General features: G+C 36.2%; 1 long non-coding RNA gene across 1 annotated transcript; it reads left to right on the top strand.

Moving 5' to 3' along the window:
- The first annotated feature begins 3,163 nt into the window (after window positions 1–3,163).
- LOC118765990 lies at window positions 3,164–18,542 on the top strand. Its single transcript, XR_005001904.1, has 2 exons — window positions 3,164–3,251; window positions 17,768–18,542. It is a non-coding gene; the product is annotated as an uncharacterized LOC118765990 (long non-coding RNA).
- The last annotated feature ends 85 nt before the right edge of the window (window positions 18,543–18,627 follow it).

The following is an 18,627-nucleotide window of genomic DNA, read 5'->3' as shown; positions in this document are numbered from 1 at the left end:
CTCGGAACTGTGTAGCTGGGACGCCTACATACAATTTTATGTAATAAACCAAATTCAAATTCTTCTCAGTTAAATTGCAAAGTTACAACAATTAGACATGAATGAGACATCGTTGCAAAGTTAGACTAAGTAAAAAGAATATGATATAATCGCGAATTTACAATAATTTTGTAATTATTTTAAGAACGAGACAAGAAAGATTGCAACATCTATTGCAGTAATATAACTTACACAACATCAATTCTCCAGTTTCGGTATTTCGCGGTGAATCGATGGATGGGTTTTTTATTTTTAATATTTTCGGTCTATTCATGGCAATAGAACTTAAATTGTCCAGTCTCTTAACTGCTATTTTTCATGAACGAATTTCTTCTCGTTGGAAAACACCAGAGAATGTATTTCTAGTTTAGAAAGCACTTCGATCTGATGTAACGACATGAACAACCCTTTCTTGATTACATCTGATAGTGGATTTCGCTACCTTAGGCTGCTTAGCAATGGCCCTTACCGACTTACTGAGGTTTTCGTCGATGAACTCGGCCGTCCCGACAACATTGACTGCTGAGAATGTTTCTTCTCGGTAATGGAAGACATTTATTAAAAAAAACAACTCATACTTTTACTTATATAATTTGCTCGTTAATTATGACTGAATTTGGTTTATTACATACATATTTAATTACTTATGTGAAAGCACGGGGCCTAATGGTTAAGATTTTGCCTTCATGACCACAAGATCGTGGTTTCTATTCTCAGTCCGGCGGTGCTTTGTGTTTTTGAGGAAAAAAAAACTTCATTTCACGTTGTTCCAGTTCACTCAGCAGTAAATGGATAACCCCTGCGGGGAGCTGGTGTCCCATTCAGCGGGTATGTTGGCCTGTCCGCCTAACCAGCAGGGGCATCATTCTAAAGCTTACGGCAATTTGAGAAAGCGCATTGTGACCAGCAGTGTGTAACAACATCGATATGGTGAGTATTACATAAATTTTGCCTGTCTTCGTAGTTTTCTAGCTGAATCTTACTCAAGTTGGCAAAAAACACTGGCGCCGCCACTGATCAAAGATCAGTACTTTTGACTATATGCTTGCGGGATCAAATCTGGTCTGGAGCTAGACACTAATAACAGCGATAGAACTGTAGCGAGGCTTCTGCTAAGTTTTTAACCATCACTCTGACTTTCACAGTTCAGAACCTCGACCTACTGAATCATCATAAAAAAGCAATGTGTCGCTATAAAATGGCATCGATGCCTATGCGAATATAGCTCGACCAATCATCACTGGCTGACTTGTTATGGTCGATGCGGTAAACTTCAAAAGGAGTGTGCGAGTTTTCTCACCAAATAACTTGATCGATGGTTCTGGAAAATTTGGCTTGCGGTTATAAAAAGTTAGCGCCTTCAACTTCATATTAGATCTACTCAGCATTCCATACTAAATTATGTCACGGATCTTTTCGGTTTGAACAGCAGTTTGTAAAACAGATTGAAATGCAATAGATCGATACTAGGGTCATAATTATGGGTGACAATTTCATATGACACCGCTAGAAAAAACTGCCGTTCAAACCGAACAGATCCAAGGCAAAGAATAAACGGGAAAAGTCAGTCGGCTTGCAACTCGGCACCTGGAAGGGCAAGTCGATACCTTCGGATAGCGTCGTGGGACGTTGGACGGAGGGCCCGGTTAAGCTGCTAGGAGTTTAGTTTGGACCAGACCTCCAGGTAGAAAAGAACTGGACAGAGGTATCGAGCAAGGTGACCTGCATAGTCAAGACCTGGTCTTGGAGGTGGCTATCCTTGAAAGGGAGGGCAGAGGTGGCCAATGTGTTTATCGCATCGGTCATCATTTACCGCCTAACCGTCGTGTCCTGTCCCGGTTCGTGGTTAAGCAAGTTGGAGAGGCAGATCTTCCGCTTTTTGTGGAAAGGCACCACTCCTCTTGTGAGGCGTTCTATCTGCTGCCGGAAGTCGTTGAATAGAGGACTGGGGATGTCTTGGCTGTTGATGCGCAAACATGCGCTGAGGCTGAGGCATCTCTAGCTACTCCTGAATGGTGAACAGGTGTAGTCACCACTCGCGAAACGGATGTTTCCCAGGTTCACTAGTTTTAGTGGACAAGAAAGCTGGTTCCTTCGTAGATCGAGGTTGGGTACTTGGTTTACGGAGTGCCGTAAAGCACTCCTACAGTTCCATCGCTCGGGTAATGCCAGCGGTTTTGGTAACACCACATCTTTCTATAGCAGGTTGGTAGAGGCTGGGAACGACGATACCCTAGGGGAGACCCTAGGTCTCGGAGATAACCAGTTAGACAGTCTGTTCCGAAAGACGTTCGGGCCAAGGTGTTTGGATAATTTCCAAAAATCCCTGGCCTGGCAATGTTACCGAGAAGCCTTACCCGTTCGGGATAAGCTCGCACGACACGGTCGAACTAGCACTGCCGACTGTCCAAGATGCGGGCAGGATAGGGAAACCGTCCTGCACGCTATTGTTCAGTGTCTGGGAGTGTCTGAAGTGTGGGTTTATGCAGAACATCTGCTGTCAGGTTCGGGAAGAGTACAGCTGTCGTCTGAGTCAATCATAAAAATTGACACGTCCGATTTCCTCACGAAAGAAGGTAAGCAATGTTTTCTTGCAGTAGAAGCAATGGTGAAAGAGGTGGTATGGAAGTCGCGAATGAAAGGTTTGGCGACAGGCAACCTCATCTCCGGTCTTGGGTTGGTGAGATTTTTTTATCTTCCACCTTAAAAGGAAGGTGAAGCTGGAGAGAAGATGCCTGTCAAAGAAAATGTTCAAAGAAAGATGGTTGCATGTTGTGAGGGTGCTGGGAATGAAAGATTCCTCGTCAACATGTCATAAGTCTGTATACAAAGGTTCCAGTAGGAGAATGGGGTTCGTGAGGCCGGAGCGTAACCCATCTCTTTGCTTCATTTCATGTTTGTATTTTTTCCTTATTGTATCTCATTCGATTTCATTCGATTTCATTATATTTTGTAAAATTTTGAAAGTCATATAATCATTGTGTGTCTGACCCCAATCAGGCTATATTGTCCCCCTCTATGTTTGGGCCCTTGTGGCTAATAAAGAAATTGGATGAAAGGCAGAGTCGACCTCGGCGGAATTTGAATTGAGAACGTAAAGCCAAAAGAAACGCTATTATGTAACAATAGCGTTATGACATCAAAGCGTTCGTTTTTTTCTCTTTCCGAACTTTGAGCTAATTTTAAAGGCACGCAAACTTTCGATACTCGCTGTAAGTTTTTTTTTTTTTAATTTTGTTTTCGCCATTTGCTTAAGTAAATGTAGATTTTAATACAGTTTCTAATTAAAATCAAAAGTAGTAGAAATTATCTACATGTGAAGTACTGTTACGAATGTTGTACTTTCTCTGGTTCGGTCTGTTTCTTGTCTCCTATTATAATTCCATTCACATCTAGGATGCCTTGTAGAGTATAAATCAATTTCAGCACTCGACTGGTTTTGCTTTATTGACATTTGTAAAGTCGACCTCGATGAGATTTGAACACTTACATCATAAATAGGTAGTAACTTAATACTGCACGTCATTTTGTCAGACGCTCTGGTTATCATTGCAAACTTCCGTATCACATTTCCAAGTTCCAGTCTTGTTCACACTATGTAAATAGGTACAACTAAGGCACTGGGATTGATTCAGTTGACTTTACACAATCTCTCCAGCTCATGAAAACGAAATAGGATATCTTTCGGTTTAGAAAGACACCGTTTATTGATTGCCGACACAGACGCATGTCTTCAGATTTCTAGAGACGAAAGTCTTAACGTTTATTCATTGGCATTGTAAATCAAATGAAATGGCAGCGAAAATAGAGAATATGTACACCTGGTGTTTATGGGTTAGGGTTTTTGTTACATCGAAAACGGGTGGTGTACGTATTCTTTACCTCCGCCGAAATGGCTTCGAGAATGAAGATTGCACGGTTGTCTGTTATGGTTGGTCAGAGAGTGACAATTCGTTTCTCACCTATAAAGCGTGTCAGACTTAAATGGCCGGACACACACACACACACACACATTTTATTAATATTTAGCTGAAGCAACAGATTGACTCAAGGACCGTACTAAACTCTCGGCTTTTGTTGCTTCTGCTAAATATTGATAAAAAATATACACATACTCATATTTTGAGTTCTATTTTCCTGTTTTGCATCACTATACATACATACATACATACATACATACATTCATACATACATGTGTGTATGTATATATATATATATATATATATATATATATATATATATATATATATAAAATATTATTCGAGACAAAACCACTATTTTGCAAAACAAACAAGGAAAGACTTAATCAATACATAAAATTTTAATAAATAGTAAAAAAAACCGCCACTACAATCGTTTCTTGTCTTGATCGACAATCTTCAGGTGGACTTCCAATAATTCAGTGTCAAATTATTAATTTGACACTGAATTATTGGAAGTCCACCTGAAGATTGTCGATCAAGACAAGAAACGATTGTAGTGGCGGTTTTTTTGACTATTTATTAAAATTTTATGTATTGATTAAGTCTTTCCTTGTTTGTTTTGCAAAATAGTGGTTTTGTCTCGAATAATATTTTATAATATTTTACTATAAAATCGATTTAATCCTAAATCTGATTTTTTCCCTGTAAATTTGGATTTATTCCCTAATATTTATTATTATATATATATATATATATATATATAGGATCTTTTCCTTTTGAACGGCACATGTCAACACAATTTCTAGTTAACTAAACACTTTAAAACTTCGTATACTGGTAGAATGTGTCAAAATAAAACATTTTTTCTCTTGGCTTTCTTGAGAAAATTGTAATTTGTTTGTTTAACGTAGTTTAATTTTTCGAATTTTAACCAATGAATCGCCTCGAGTGAGCTAAAATCATTTGCTGCGTCTAAAACTGAGACAACATCCTGTCACTAATCCTAACCCTAACCCTAACCCTCACCCTAACCCTAAATTTTAGTCTTTCGTTTTTTTTTCCTTAATTGTTAAATTAATTTAATTTTATAAATATGCGGAAAAATATGGACATCATGATTCGGAGAAAAATGTCAAAACATTTCTGTACTTACGGTTTTAAGGTTAGTGTTGGGGGAAAAAAAAGTCAAAATTGAAGAAGTAGGGGGAGAGGGGGGTGGAATTTCAAAATGCCGATTTTTGACAATTTTCCGGAACATCCGTATCCAAAAACGGGGATTTCTGGCAAAAAAAAAAAATTACAAAGAGAAACAATTTTGGGAGAAAATGGTAGGGGGGGGGTACGGACGGAAGTCTTTCCAGAAATTATTTTTCTGTAAAGTTGCGTTATGGAATTCAACGTAATGTCCAAGGAGGACTTGATGTGCAATGTTCATAAAACATTGTTGTTTATCTTTTGTTTCAGTCGGACTGAAACTTAAAGCAAATCATCCCCAGTACACACATACACACACATAGACACACACACACACCACACACACACACACACACACACACACACACACATGCAACAAGCTTCTATACAGTTTTTATTTACCAAATTGACTGATGAGGAATTGGTCAGCTCAAGGCTAAAGTAAAAGTTACTTGAGCAAGAGAATAAGTACCAGGCTTTAAAAAAAATTAGCACTGGGGTCAATTCATTCGACTAAAATCCCTTCAAGGTGATGCCCCAGCATTGCCACAATCTAATGTGTGAAACAAGAAGCAAAAGATGAAAATCAAGTGATAGACCGTGACCTTGCTTGCTCTCTCCGCTAATAACTTTCCATGTTTGAATTGGATTAAAATATTTTGTGTAAGTATTTTCGGGACACCTCCTGATTTTAGTGCACCAAATCATGACTTAGTTTGCTTAATATGTATTGCCTGCCTTGCAAACAATATAGCACGACACATATGATGCACAATAATTACCCAGTAAAATAAAATGACAAGACATACACTCTTAAGTAAATCAATATCCAATGCAATATAAAACCAACAACTCACACAATTCAGATTCTACACAATTGACAGCCAGTCATGCAACATAACCCACACAGCTCTATACAATACAATCACTGCCTAACACTGAAGCACATACCACTGGCAGTCATACAGCAACACATAAAACACAAAGAACCATCGAACCTGACAAAATAACATATCTAGTTTTGCACGTAGCCTGCACTAAAATAACACCAGGGACAGTAAAATAAAGCTTAACAAATAGGCAAAAACTAACGTAGCATAATAAACACAGTCCTACAGTCCTAACCTTCCCCAAAAGGCAAATGCTGTGCACAACCCCTCAGGTGTATGGAGGTGCACCAAGCAGTGCAGTTAGAAAGTCTGATAAAACTGTTGGAAATAGAAAGCATAATAGATGAAGATGGTGATGGGGGTAGTGATGATGGTGGCGGGAGTGTCGGTAGTGATGATAGTGATGGTGGTGACGGTGGTGGCAGAAGTGGTTGTACTGTTGGAAACAGAAAACAATAGATTATGATGATAAATGACGATGGTGGTGGTAGTTGACTCTAGTACAATTCAAACTGAGGACAAATCTGAATATGTCTTGGAGTTTTGTCCAACGCCATCCTCTTTCTTCTATGGTGCTAGATGATATCTGTAAGAGATAATGATAGTTACATAAAAGTGATTTTTAGACCATTAATGCTGTATTGCAGGTTGGTTATAATTCTATGTTTATGTGTACATATTGGTTATTTTTCTTGATATGCATTTTATGTGTCAAGTGGCTGTGTTTAGATTTGTTATCTAAATTCATAGAAGGTCTTCAGAGGTGAGAAGATTTTTGAGATGTGTGGTTTTCAGTAAGTGAGGTTTTGATGTTTGTGTTTCCAGTTTAGATATCTCTAAGTACATTTTGATGCTGTTATCTTTCGCAGCTTTCAAGATTTAACCATCCAGTGTGTTTGCTGTATTTATTTTCTTGATACAGGTCTCTGCGATAAATCTTTATTGTCCCACGACTTTCTAACTGTAACAGCTTCCACCTTTAGTATATTATCCAGTGAATTATGTACTATATTCATCCATTCTTAAGATATCAAAGTCAAATTGAGAGAACACATAGATGTTTTCTCGTAGGTTCAAGCTTTCCCCATAGGCAATTTGTTGTGTAGACAAGCAGTTTTTCCAGTCCAGAATAGAACATGAAAACTGAATATAGTGAGATATATTGCTTAATATATATTCTATGTATATAACTGTGAACTTGCTTACAAAATGTAGAGACCTATATTAAGGAAATAAATACAGCAAACATACTGGATGGTTAAATCTTGAAAGCTGAGATTGTAGTCAAAGTAATAAACATAACATTTTGAAAGATAACAGCACCAAAATGTACTTAGAGATATCTAAGCTGGAAACACAAACATCAAAACCTCACTTAACAAAAACCACACATCTCAGAAATTTTTTTCTGCCTTATATATATATATATATATATATATATATATAAGGCAGAAAAGAAATGTTGTGAGTCTTTGACTTTCTCCTTAGTCTGTTAGCTGTTTGATCCTTTTGATAAAGCAGTGTTGAAAGCTCCATCATCATCACCATTATCATTATTGGTATTAGCATCTTATTTTTCTTTCCCCTTTTTTGTAGTCATAATTCTTCTCCTTCTCTTTCTTCTTCATTAATTGTTATTTTTCGTTTTGTTTTTGTTTTCTTTTGTTCTTTATTCCTCTTTGTTCTTCGGATTTCTTCTTCTCTTCTTCATTTCTTCTTTTATCTGTTTTCTGTCTTTCTCTTAATCTCTTCATCATTTATTCATTTTTTTTCAGTTTCCTTCTTCCTTTTTCTCTTTATATACGTTATAATGTGGGGTAACCATAACAGTGGTTCTCAACTGGGGTCCATATAAAATTTTTTATTTAAATCTATGTGCAATAAATTGGTTCTGCTTCTACAATGCATAAAATATTTTTTAAAAGACAATTCCTAATAATATTTAAGGGTAAAAACAATAGGATTTTTTAAACACTGAGTGGCTATGAGGGTCCACTGGAGTAAGATAAGGATCAAATGGGTCCATAAATAGAAAATTGTTGAGAACCACTGTTCTATAGCAAGACACCTGTGTTTGTCCACCTATCACTTCAATCTCTTAGCAACTGGCATAAAACCATCTACCTCTCCCTAAAACTCCCCCCTTCTCAATCATGAGGGTTTTTCCCCTTTCCCAGTCATTTTTCTTGCAACTTACTTGACAACTTCACTAGTGCCAGTGGCACAAAAAGAAAAAGAACGCATCCACTACATACAGTAAGATGGTTAGCGTTAGGAAGGACATCCAACCATAGAAAACATGCCAAAGCTGACACAGGAGCTCAGCACAACCCCACAGCTTTGCCAGATCCTGCCAGACCATTCAACCTATTCCAGCATGAAAATGAATGCTAAAATATGATGATGATGATGATGATGATGATGACTTTTTTCTTCATTCTTTTTGCTTTTATCTCTTCTGCGTCTAAACCCATATTTTAACATTGGAAGATAAGTTGTATCTTATTTGCACATTCCTCAATTTGTCTCTAATTGCTGACCCTGTTCAAACAAAACACCTTCTCTTGTTTCTATCTGTTCAAACAAACTCCTCTCTCTCTCTCTCTCTCTCCTCTCTCTCTCTCTCTCTCTCTCTTTCTCTCTTTCTTTCTACCTATCTGTTTCTTTCTACTATTATCATTTAAACAAACCCAACCAGATCCAACATGACTTACTATTTGGTTGTCTTTATCGTTTGTATCTTCTATCATTGCTAGCACTGTCTGCAACTCTCTCACCTCCCCTCTTTTATGTTAATAAATATTTTAATCAACATAATTAGTTATTCCCAAATTTACTTATCACCAAATATCCAAAAAATTTGCCATTCTTGCTTCTGTGCAACTTATTATTTTCTGTCCTCAAACAAATTCCCATGAAGCTTGTGCATGTATCTAGTCTAGTTGTTCTCAACCATTTTTCAGGCCCCTTTGATTGCTATTTTATTCCAGTGGACCCCTAGAGCTATTCAATGTTTAAAAACCAGTTTTATATACACTTCTTTCAAAATTCCTATTTTGTTTATCCCATATTCACTTGCATAGGCTAAACTATGTTAAACATCAGAGAAAGAAACTTAGCTGCCTCTTGCAATATCTTGCAATCTCTGGATAAAACAGAGGGTTGTTCAAAGTTGCTTTCCCCACAGTAGAAAATGAGCTTGTTATTACACGGCATTTAATCACTTGACAATACTCTATGGGAAGTTATATCAACTACGATACCTACATAGAGTGATATGGATTTGACTTTTGAGAGTATAGCTGGCACTCTGTTATTTAAGATACTCTTTACTCTTTTACTTGTTTCAGTCATTTGACTGTGGCCATGCTGGAGCACCACCTTTAGTCGAGCAAATCAACCCCAGGACTTATTCTTTGTAAGCCTAGTACTTATTCTATCAATGCTTGAAATCTGATTAGCTTTAACATTAACTCTATCTGATTTACCCTGACTAGCTCTAACATTAACTCCATCTAACTATCTCTAACTTTAACTCTACCTGACTAGCTCTAATATATTTATTTGTCTGTCTGTCGGTCAGTCAGTTAGTGACTCATTCATTCATTTCAGGCAGCAGGTTGCCCAGACTAAAATCACTCTTCCCTCCAAGTATTTTTGTCTTTCATGACATTTTTGAAGGCTTCTGTTTGTAACTCAGTATCATGAGAGAGTTGATTAATGTGTCATTCTGGATCATTCAACATGAAAATTCTCATGGCTCAAGTTCACAGAATTCATTTTTGCTTTGATAGTAATGACCAGCATATCTTGTCCTTCACTTTTAAATGATTGATATGTTGGGGATATTTCCATAAAGCACTTCTTTCATTGGATATTGTTTCCATGATTTGTTGTGAACAGCAACCAACACATGTGCATAGGCCCCATCAAGCTTATTTTCCATCTTTTTTTATCAGAGTCCATGCTGATGAGCCAAAGAGAAAAACTGGTTCTACTATGGTTTGGAAAAATTCCCTTTTTATCCAGCCAGGCAGTGTAGACTTCCAAATTATTCTTAATTTGTTTCATGCATTCTATGCTTTTGCAGTGTAAATTGATATATCTTTTTTGGTGAATGAAATATCAATCCTGGGATAAGTGACAGACTTGACTTTCTTCAGAGATGTACCACTCACTGAGTGGATCTGACCATTCTGGTTAAAGCATATGAATATTCAGTCTTCCCAGCATTCACATAAAGATTGATCCTGAAAGCTGGCTCTTCTAGTGCATGCAGCAGTTTTTCAGTATCAGTTACCTTGTCAGTAAATAGTGCAGGGTTGTTTGCATAGTTACCAACAGTGATCTTCCTGGCTGGCTGCCTCCTGCTTCTAGCTTTTTGTTGAGAAAAGCCAATATTACAGGAAAGATAAATAGATGTATGCAAAACAAGAAAGGTGCTGGTCTGGAGGAGATCACCACTGAAGTTTGGAAGACAAGAAACTTTATTGATAATCTCCTGCAATTCTGCATTCATATGTACAACCAATGTGCAAGCCAGATCTGGACAGAAGGATGCATTCTCCTGTTTCTGAAGTAAGGGGACCTATCACTGACTACCAACTATAGTGGTATCACACAGCTATTGCTGCTAATATCTACAGTGTAATGTGTCATTGAATCCAACCTGAAATCAAACCAGAGCAGATTCAGAAAGAAGAGATTGACTTTTGGGCAGATATTGACTGTAAGAATAATCATCAATGGAGTGAGGGCAAGGAACTTAGAGGCAGTTTGTGGGCTTCTTGAAGGTCTTTGATTCAGTGCATCAAGAAAAGATGGCTGAAATAGGGAGGACCTATGGGATATGGCAAGAAACAATGGATGCAATCATGATGTGTAAGAAAACAGAATCAGTGGTGCAATACTGCAGTGGGAGTACTACAGGGCAATACACTTTTACACTTCTTGTTCATCTGTATCTAACTAGCAGTAAGTGGAGGTGCATGGCCTAGTGGTTGGAGCAGCGGACTCACGGTCGAGGGATCACAGGTTCGAATCTCAGACCGGGGGATGTTTGTTTATAAGCGAAACATCTAAGCTCCATGCAGATCCAGTAGAAGGTAATGGCGAACTTCTGCTGACTCTTTCGCCACAACTTTCTCTCACTCTTTCCTCCTGCATCTTGCAGCTCACCTGCGACAGACCGGCGTCCCGTCCAGGTGGGGAACCTATACACCAAGGAAACCGGGAAACCGGCCCTTATGAGCCTGGCGTGACTCAAGAAGGAACAAACAACTAGCAGTAGCCTTAACTCTATCTCTTAACAGCAGCCTAACAGTGTGTGTTTTGGGGGAACAGATTTTCATCAGTGAGAGGAAAGGGAAAGAATTTTGAAGCGTGATTTCTCTTTTTGACTTTTGTATTTTATCTATTTTTATATTGCTGTCTATATTTTGAATAACTAATCCCATGTGTTTCATATGGCACACAAACATGTTTTAAACTGTTAAAACACAACAACCATTATAGTTCTTACCAGCAGCAGTAGATTTGACATTCATTTAACCCTACAATGTCAATGTTGATTCTGTTATCCTCCATTTTACATGCTGCCACCAATTTTGTATTTAAAGAATTCAAGAAAAAGTTGTTATTTTTCTAGTCATTTTATTAGATTTTGTTTGAGCTTTTAATTGCATAATTACATTTGCTTTAAGGTTGTACTATATTGTCTTTGTGGCTTCATCAGCTCACATTGAGTTTTGAGGCAAATAAGTAGGTGTTGAATTCTTTGGCTGGGAAGAATGTTTATTTACTACATTTTCTTCCTTGCAGCCAGCCACACGCAAATTTTAGTCATAATCCCAAATTTCAGTATTGGGAAATTATATGTTAGCTAATTGCTGTATTAGTTGAAATTGTTTGCAATTTCTCTCCCACACACATAATACATCTGCACACACACACACATTATCTACCTCTCTTTATCCTCCCTCTCTCTCTAATATTTTGTTTCCTATGATCATGCTATCAATCCTTAAAACTGACACTCCTTTTTATGATATCAAAAACAATGTCTGAATATGTATTACATTAGTTAAATGCTGTGTGAGTGTTGTAGTAATAGCTGCAGCTGCGTTTTTGTTATGACCATTTACATATGCTCTACTCTTGTATGGTGAAGGCACGTGGCTTAGTGGTTAGGGCATTTGGCTCACAATTGTAAGGTCATGAGCTCAATTCCCGGCGACGCGTTGTGTCCTTGAGCAAGACACTTTATTTCACATTGCTCCAGTCCACTCAGCTGGCAAAAATGAGTTGTACCTGTATTTCAAAGGGCTGGCCTTGTCACACTCTGTGTCATGCTGAATCTCCCTGAGAACTACGTTAGGGGTACGCACGTCTGTGGATTGCTCAGTCACTTGCACGTTAATTTCACGAGCAAGCTGTTCCGTTGATCATATCAACTGGAACCCTCATCGCCGTAACCGACGGAGTGCTCCTACTCTTGTATAATAGTGGAAATTTTATTTGAGATGAGACTTTTAAAATGGAATAAGCTTAAAGCAACAAACTTATTTACATTGTCGTACAAAATGATGACTTGACTGCAGCACAATATGCCATCAAACCATTTGTCAGTTTGTCGTCTTGTTAATCTGGTATTCCACCATCAAACCCTTTTGTTATTTACTTCATACCTGCTCTAATAACATGACTAAATAAGTTCAAGTCACAATTTGTATTTATAAATCTTCAGCCTTAGGCCAGTATTTTACCTACCACACCAATGTCACCTTTTATACCATACTAAAAATCAATACATGGGGTTTACCCCTGCTGGTCAGCTATCATAAGTGAGACAATTCCTTCTTTGTTTTATTATTTTTGGTAGGTTTTGTTTAAATCAAAGAGTAAAGAAGGTGTACAAAATGTACATTTTAAATATTTCTTTTACCTACACAGTGGTGAGTTGTGAAGGCACATGGTTCAGTGGTTAGAATATCAGGCTCACAATCATGAGGTAGTGAGTTCGATTCCTGGACTGGGATGTGTGTTGTGTTCTTGAGCAAGACACTTTATTTCTTGTTGCTCCAGTTCACTCAGCTGTAGAAATGAGTTATGACGTCACTGATGTCAAGTTGTATCAGCCTTTGCCTTTCTCTTGGATAACATTGGTAGCATCGAGAGGAGAGGTTGGTATGCATGAGCAACTGCTGGGCTTCCATAAACAACCTTGTATGGACTTGTTCCTAGGAAAGGAACGTTCTAGGTGCAATCTCATGGTCATTCATGGCTGAAGGGGTTCTTTACCCTTTACCTTGGCGAGCTGGTAAAATCGTTAGCACATCAGGCAAAATGTTTAGTGGTATTTCATCTGTCTTTATTTTCTGAGTTCAAATTCTGTCAAGGTCAACTTTGCCTTTCATCTTTTTGGAGTCTATAAAATAACATTCACTCAAGGCTATTTTCCAAATATTTTGAAAGTAATGTCTCATAAACCCTAAACTGTAGTTACTGCTCATACAATAGTTCTTGATGTGCACCTTTGAATTGTAAGCTGTATCCCTCACCCCATACCCAAACTATTTTATTCACTTACCATTCATCACCTATACTATGCCTTTTCCCAATGTTTCTTTCCTAAATCTGTGAACCCTTCTCAATTATCTCAAGTTTCAAATTGTAGGCATTTTCACACTTAATATTAACTGCATCAGCTCGATGATTTTAAAAGTGCAAAGAGCCCTTAGTCCCCTTCTAATGAAGATTAAATAAATCTAATTCAATGGATAACTTACTTGAGGAGTACCTTTTCATTATCTTGGGTAAGCAATGCAAAGCATTGTAAGTGCAGGGTATGCATCACCCCTCTGATCCCTTTTGTTTTTTGTTTTTGTATACTTCTACTTTATTTGTATTTGAAAAGTTTTCTCCTTTTTTTACTAATTGCGAAGTCTTTGGTCAGATCCTCACTATGATACCATGAACACTTTGAAATTATATTTCCAATCATATATATCACTTTGAATATTATTTTAGCAAGTTTAAAGTGATTTTTTTGGTGCTGTAAAACAATTACCATTTCTGTGGTGGCCCCTGTCCCTTGCCCAAAGCATGCACTTATTTTGCTTAATGGTTAATCCAACATTGGTATTTGCTTCAATTCATCAATTGTTGATGATAATTCAAATACTTATATAGCTCATAAACCCATAAAAATAAAGAATAATGATAATGAAGATGACAATGACAAAATGTTTTTGATTGCTCAAGTGATTATGAAGTTCTAGGAAATTATAGTTTTGTTAGTTGATCATTTGGAAATTCGAAGTGATATGTTGTGGACAATGTTATTCTCTTTCAGTTTCTGTCTACCAAATCCATTCACAAGGCTTTGGTTGCTCAAGGTGCCATGCAGTGGGACTGAACCCAGAACCATGTGGTTGGGAAGGAAGCTTCTTACCACACAGCCATGCCTGTGCCTATATCTGTATAAAATTTCATTAAATCATATGCGTTAATAAGGAAGGTGCAAGAAAACATGTGTAAATCTGTGAATGTGCTTTATTTTCCATATTTTATTTCAGACCATAAGCTCCAGGATAATCCTCACCAGCACTTTAAGCCATAATTTAGTGGTACTAAGCTTAAGATAGTGCTACAAATTGCCAAAAGTCCAAAGCTTCCAGGAGCTTGAACACTAGATTCTCATTAGACGTCCTACTCCTGGGCTAGTTTTGGAGCCCACTGCTTCTCTCAGTGGCCTTGGATATGATTTTTTCTTCTGTACATAGATTGCATCATGTCCTTTTACTCTTACAAGGTGTGGCCTCAGATAAGGTTTTCCACTGTAGCTTGTATACTGCATTTGACTTTTCAAATACCAGCAGTGGCTTGATAGTATATTAGGACTCTTTTTTGTTGGGCATCTAAATGAATAAAGATACAAAACTGATAGTTTCTTATTTAAGCATGAGGAAAGCAGTTTTGAGGGGAAAGGAGTTATTAATACATTTGATCCCAGTACTTGACTGGTACTTTATCAACTCCAGAGGGATGAAAGGGAAAGATGACTTTGGTAGGATTTGAACTTAGAAATGTAAATTTGAATATATGTAACAAAATCAAAGTTTGAAGAAACTATCATTATCATCATATTTATGTTCAGAGCTCAAATTCTACCAAGGTCATCTATTTTGTTGCATATTTTGCCCTATTCTTTTAACTTAGTCCATCAGAATTATTGTTGTTTTTCACCTATTAGAGACTGTGTGTGTGTCTGTGTGTATGTGCGTGTGTGCGTGTGCTCTCATTCATAATTTTCTGAATTGTTATTTTATGTTTTTGCATGAATTGTTTCATTAATATTCTTTGTTAATATTTTGAAGTACCATCTTGGATATTATACATTTTTTTTTTAGAATTTATAATTAAGTTTTGAATAAGATATTAAGTTATAATTAAGATATTGTGGTTTTCAACAAGAAGATTAAACAGTTCTCTATTTAAGAGATGAAGAATTATGTACATTATTTGCATTATTTACATTCGACGGATATTTGACCTCATCTTGTTTGTTGTTAATACAATGTTTTGGCTGATATACCCTCCAGCCTTCTTCAGGTGTCTTGGGGGAAATTTTGAACCTGGGTTCTCATTCCTATGGTACTTTTTTATGTTGTTGTTGTTGTTATTATTATTATTGTTGTTGGTGGTGTTCAGGTCACTGCTTTGAATTGAACTTGGAATCTTGGGGTTAAGAGCACGGGCTACTAACCCCAAGATTCCGAGTTCAATTCCAAGCAGTGACCTGAACAACAATAACAATAACAATAATAATAACAACAACAACATAAAAAATACTTTAGGAATGAGAACCTGAGAACCCAGGTTTGAAATTTCCCCAAGACACCTGAAGAAGGCTGAAGGGTATATCAGCCGAAACGTTGTGTTAACAACAAACAAGATGAGGACAAATATCCATCGAATGTAAATAATGTTAGAAGATTAAAGTTTATCTGTAGTTCCTCTCTTGGTAAAAATAGGCAATACTCTTCTCTTTGTTTTATTACTGGTGCTTGTTTTCCAAGTTAAAACAATTGCAAAGTTTGTTTAGTGATAGTCTATAAAGTATTAATGATTAAGACTCTATTGAATTGCATGTGATCTACGGCTTATATTGTTGGTTCTTAACCTGGGCAGTTGTACCTTGGGAGCATTTTAAGTTCACATCAAAGCAGCAAATGTCAAGGGGGAGCTAAATGCTTAGGAGTCATGATTCTTCATAAAAATCAAACATTCAAACCAGGTATAATATTTACATTTTAGCTACATTTTCAATGTCTTTGTTGAGATTAAAATATGAACAGGATATTGCGTTATCTATGTGCAGAAACATGATTGAGGATATGCCAAGGTCCAATATAGTTTGTTGTATAAGATCTCACCTTCTTTGGTAATTTCCCCCAAAAATTTAGAAATACCTTCAAAAAATAATCTTGTTGCAAGGCTGGGTGAAAGAGCATTTGTAAGACACCATTTTGGGAAAGGTGCGCTGAGCTACAAAAAGTTTAAAACCATTGGTTTACATCACAATTGTAGAAGGATGGCTAATTTTGTCAAAAGCTTTCAAGGGTTAAATATAGGAAACATATGAACAAAATCAATTCATCTATACTATTCTAAATAGAAGAAGAATCTAATTAAATTAACTTTAAAACCTTTTGATACCAAACTTGTTGGAGACCTTCCCTGCATCTGTGATACAAACTTCTTGTTTTAAAGTAATTTAAATTAAAACCTTTCTTCAAAATTTCAAATTAATTTATAGGTGGAATTCTAGTTTAAGGTCTCCATATAACCCCTCATAACATTTTTTATATTTTGGAATTTTCAGAAAGTTTTGTGAATTTGTGTTCTGCGTTCGGGTGTTCATACAATTATGCAAAAAAATTTTTTGTGTGTATGTGTGATTCAAGGCAACTTAGCTGTTGCTTTTAGCACATCCCATGACCACCTGACACCGTTCTCATTTCTTTGCCACTTTGACATGTATTGATGTGTTTCAATGTTTTTCCTTAAACACATTTATAATGGAATGATGATGCATCCAAGGGAGGTCCACTGATGGAATTTAAACAAAAATAATCAGACCGTCTGCATTTTGAATACTGATTTTATAAAAAAAATTCAGAAAAGAGAGAAAATGTTAGGATTTAGGGGATGGGGAGAGTTTTAAAAAAAGGAAAAAAAATTTCTTCTTTCATATATCATATATCGTATGAATGAAGTCCTGTGTATAGAACACCAATTCACAAAAGTTTTTTGAAAATTCCAAAAACTAAAAAAGTTACAAGGGATTAGCAGAGTTCTGCCAATTTATGGTTCAAACACCAGCTTAATAATGACAAACTTATTTTTCTAAATTTTTTAAAATTTTAAAAATTAATTGAAATGAGGGAAGTATATTTTAACAGAAATATGGTATCAAAAAGGGTGAACTTAACTCTTTAAAAGAAATACCAGCTATTTTTATTTTGTAATTTGGAGCTTAAATAGAAAGTATGTTAGAATATCTACAACTGTATAATTGAAATAATACTAGTATATACATAGTAATATAAAATAATATTAGTATATACATAATACTAGTATATATATATATATAGTAATATAAAATCAAATTATGCAAATGGTTTTTAATAAATTAACATAGAGTTGTTGATATTGCAGAATTTTTTTCCTTGAAAAGATCAAGAACAGAGCACAGCATGAAGATGTTGACAAATTGTCTTAACCGAGGGATACGACAAAAAATCAATTTATTAGCCCGGTTGGAATGCCAAGCCTACAAGCTGACACGAATCAGGTGTCTTCTAAAAGAAATTGACCGCATTGGCTGTCGAGAACCTCGAAAGAGGTTGAAATCTGAAAAGACAAAGATGTTGAGAAGAAAGATCTTGAAGGCCAAAAAAACAATTTCATGTCTAAAAGAAGAGAAAAAATCATCTATTCAAAATACTAAGCGACTTAGAAGACATAATCAAACAACAAGTGAAATGGTGTCTTATTTGTTAAAGAAAATGCGAGACGTGTGCCGACAATCCAGTTATAAAATCAAAATATTAAACAAATGTAGTTTGAAATGAGTTTGGAAAGTAAATGTGAAAATGAGAAAATGAATTTATTATCAAGAATTTCAAATGAAAACTTTCCATATATGTTTGACTGATTTGTGTGCAAGTTTAAAGTTATTGAAGATTTCAAAGTTTCATTTTCAAACAGTTTTGATGTAACAGTTATAGACAACAAAATCAAAGAAGTCCTTGCATAACAACATATCAACTGTTTTCTGTGTCTTATACATCCATTGGAATTAAAGTGAAGCACTTAGAATACACAAAATCATAATCATTTTCCTCTTAGAGAAAAATACTCAATGTTGTGATGTGACAAGTTCCATTTGTCAAATGCATTCAATTAAAATATTAAGAAATATAGAACTTCATGAATGAATTAATGTTGAAATCATTTTTTTTCTGTTTGTAACTACTAAAATAACCTGCTTTAAAAATTACTTCTCTCACTTACTG

The sequence above is a fragment of the Octopus sinensis genome, linkage group LG14 (genome assembly GCF_006345805.1).
Source record: "Octopus sinensis linkage group LG14, ASM634580v1, whole genome shotgun sequence".
NCBI lineage: Eukaryota > Metazoa > Mollusca > Cephalopoda > Octopoda > Octopodidae > Octopus > Octopus sinensis.
The sequence above is the reverse complement of the archived record's forward strand: the minus strand, read 5'-3'. Positions and strand labels throughout refer to the sequence as shown.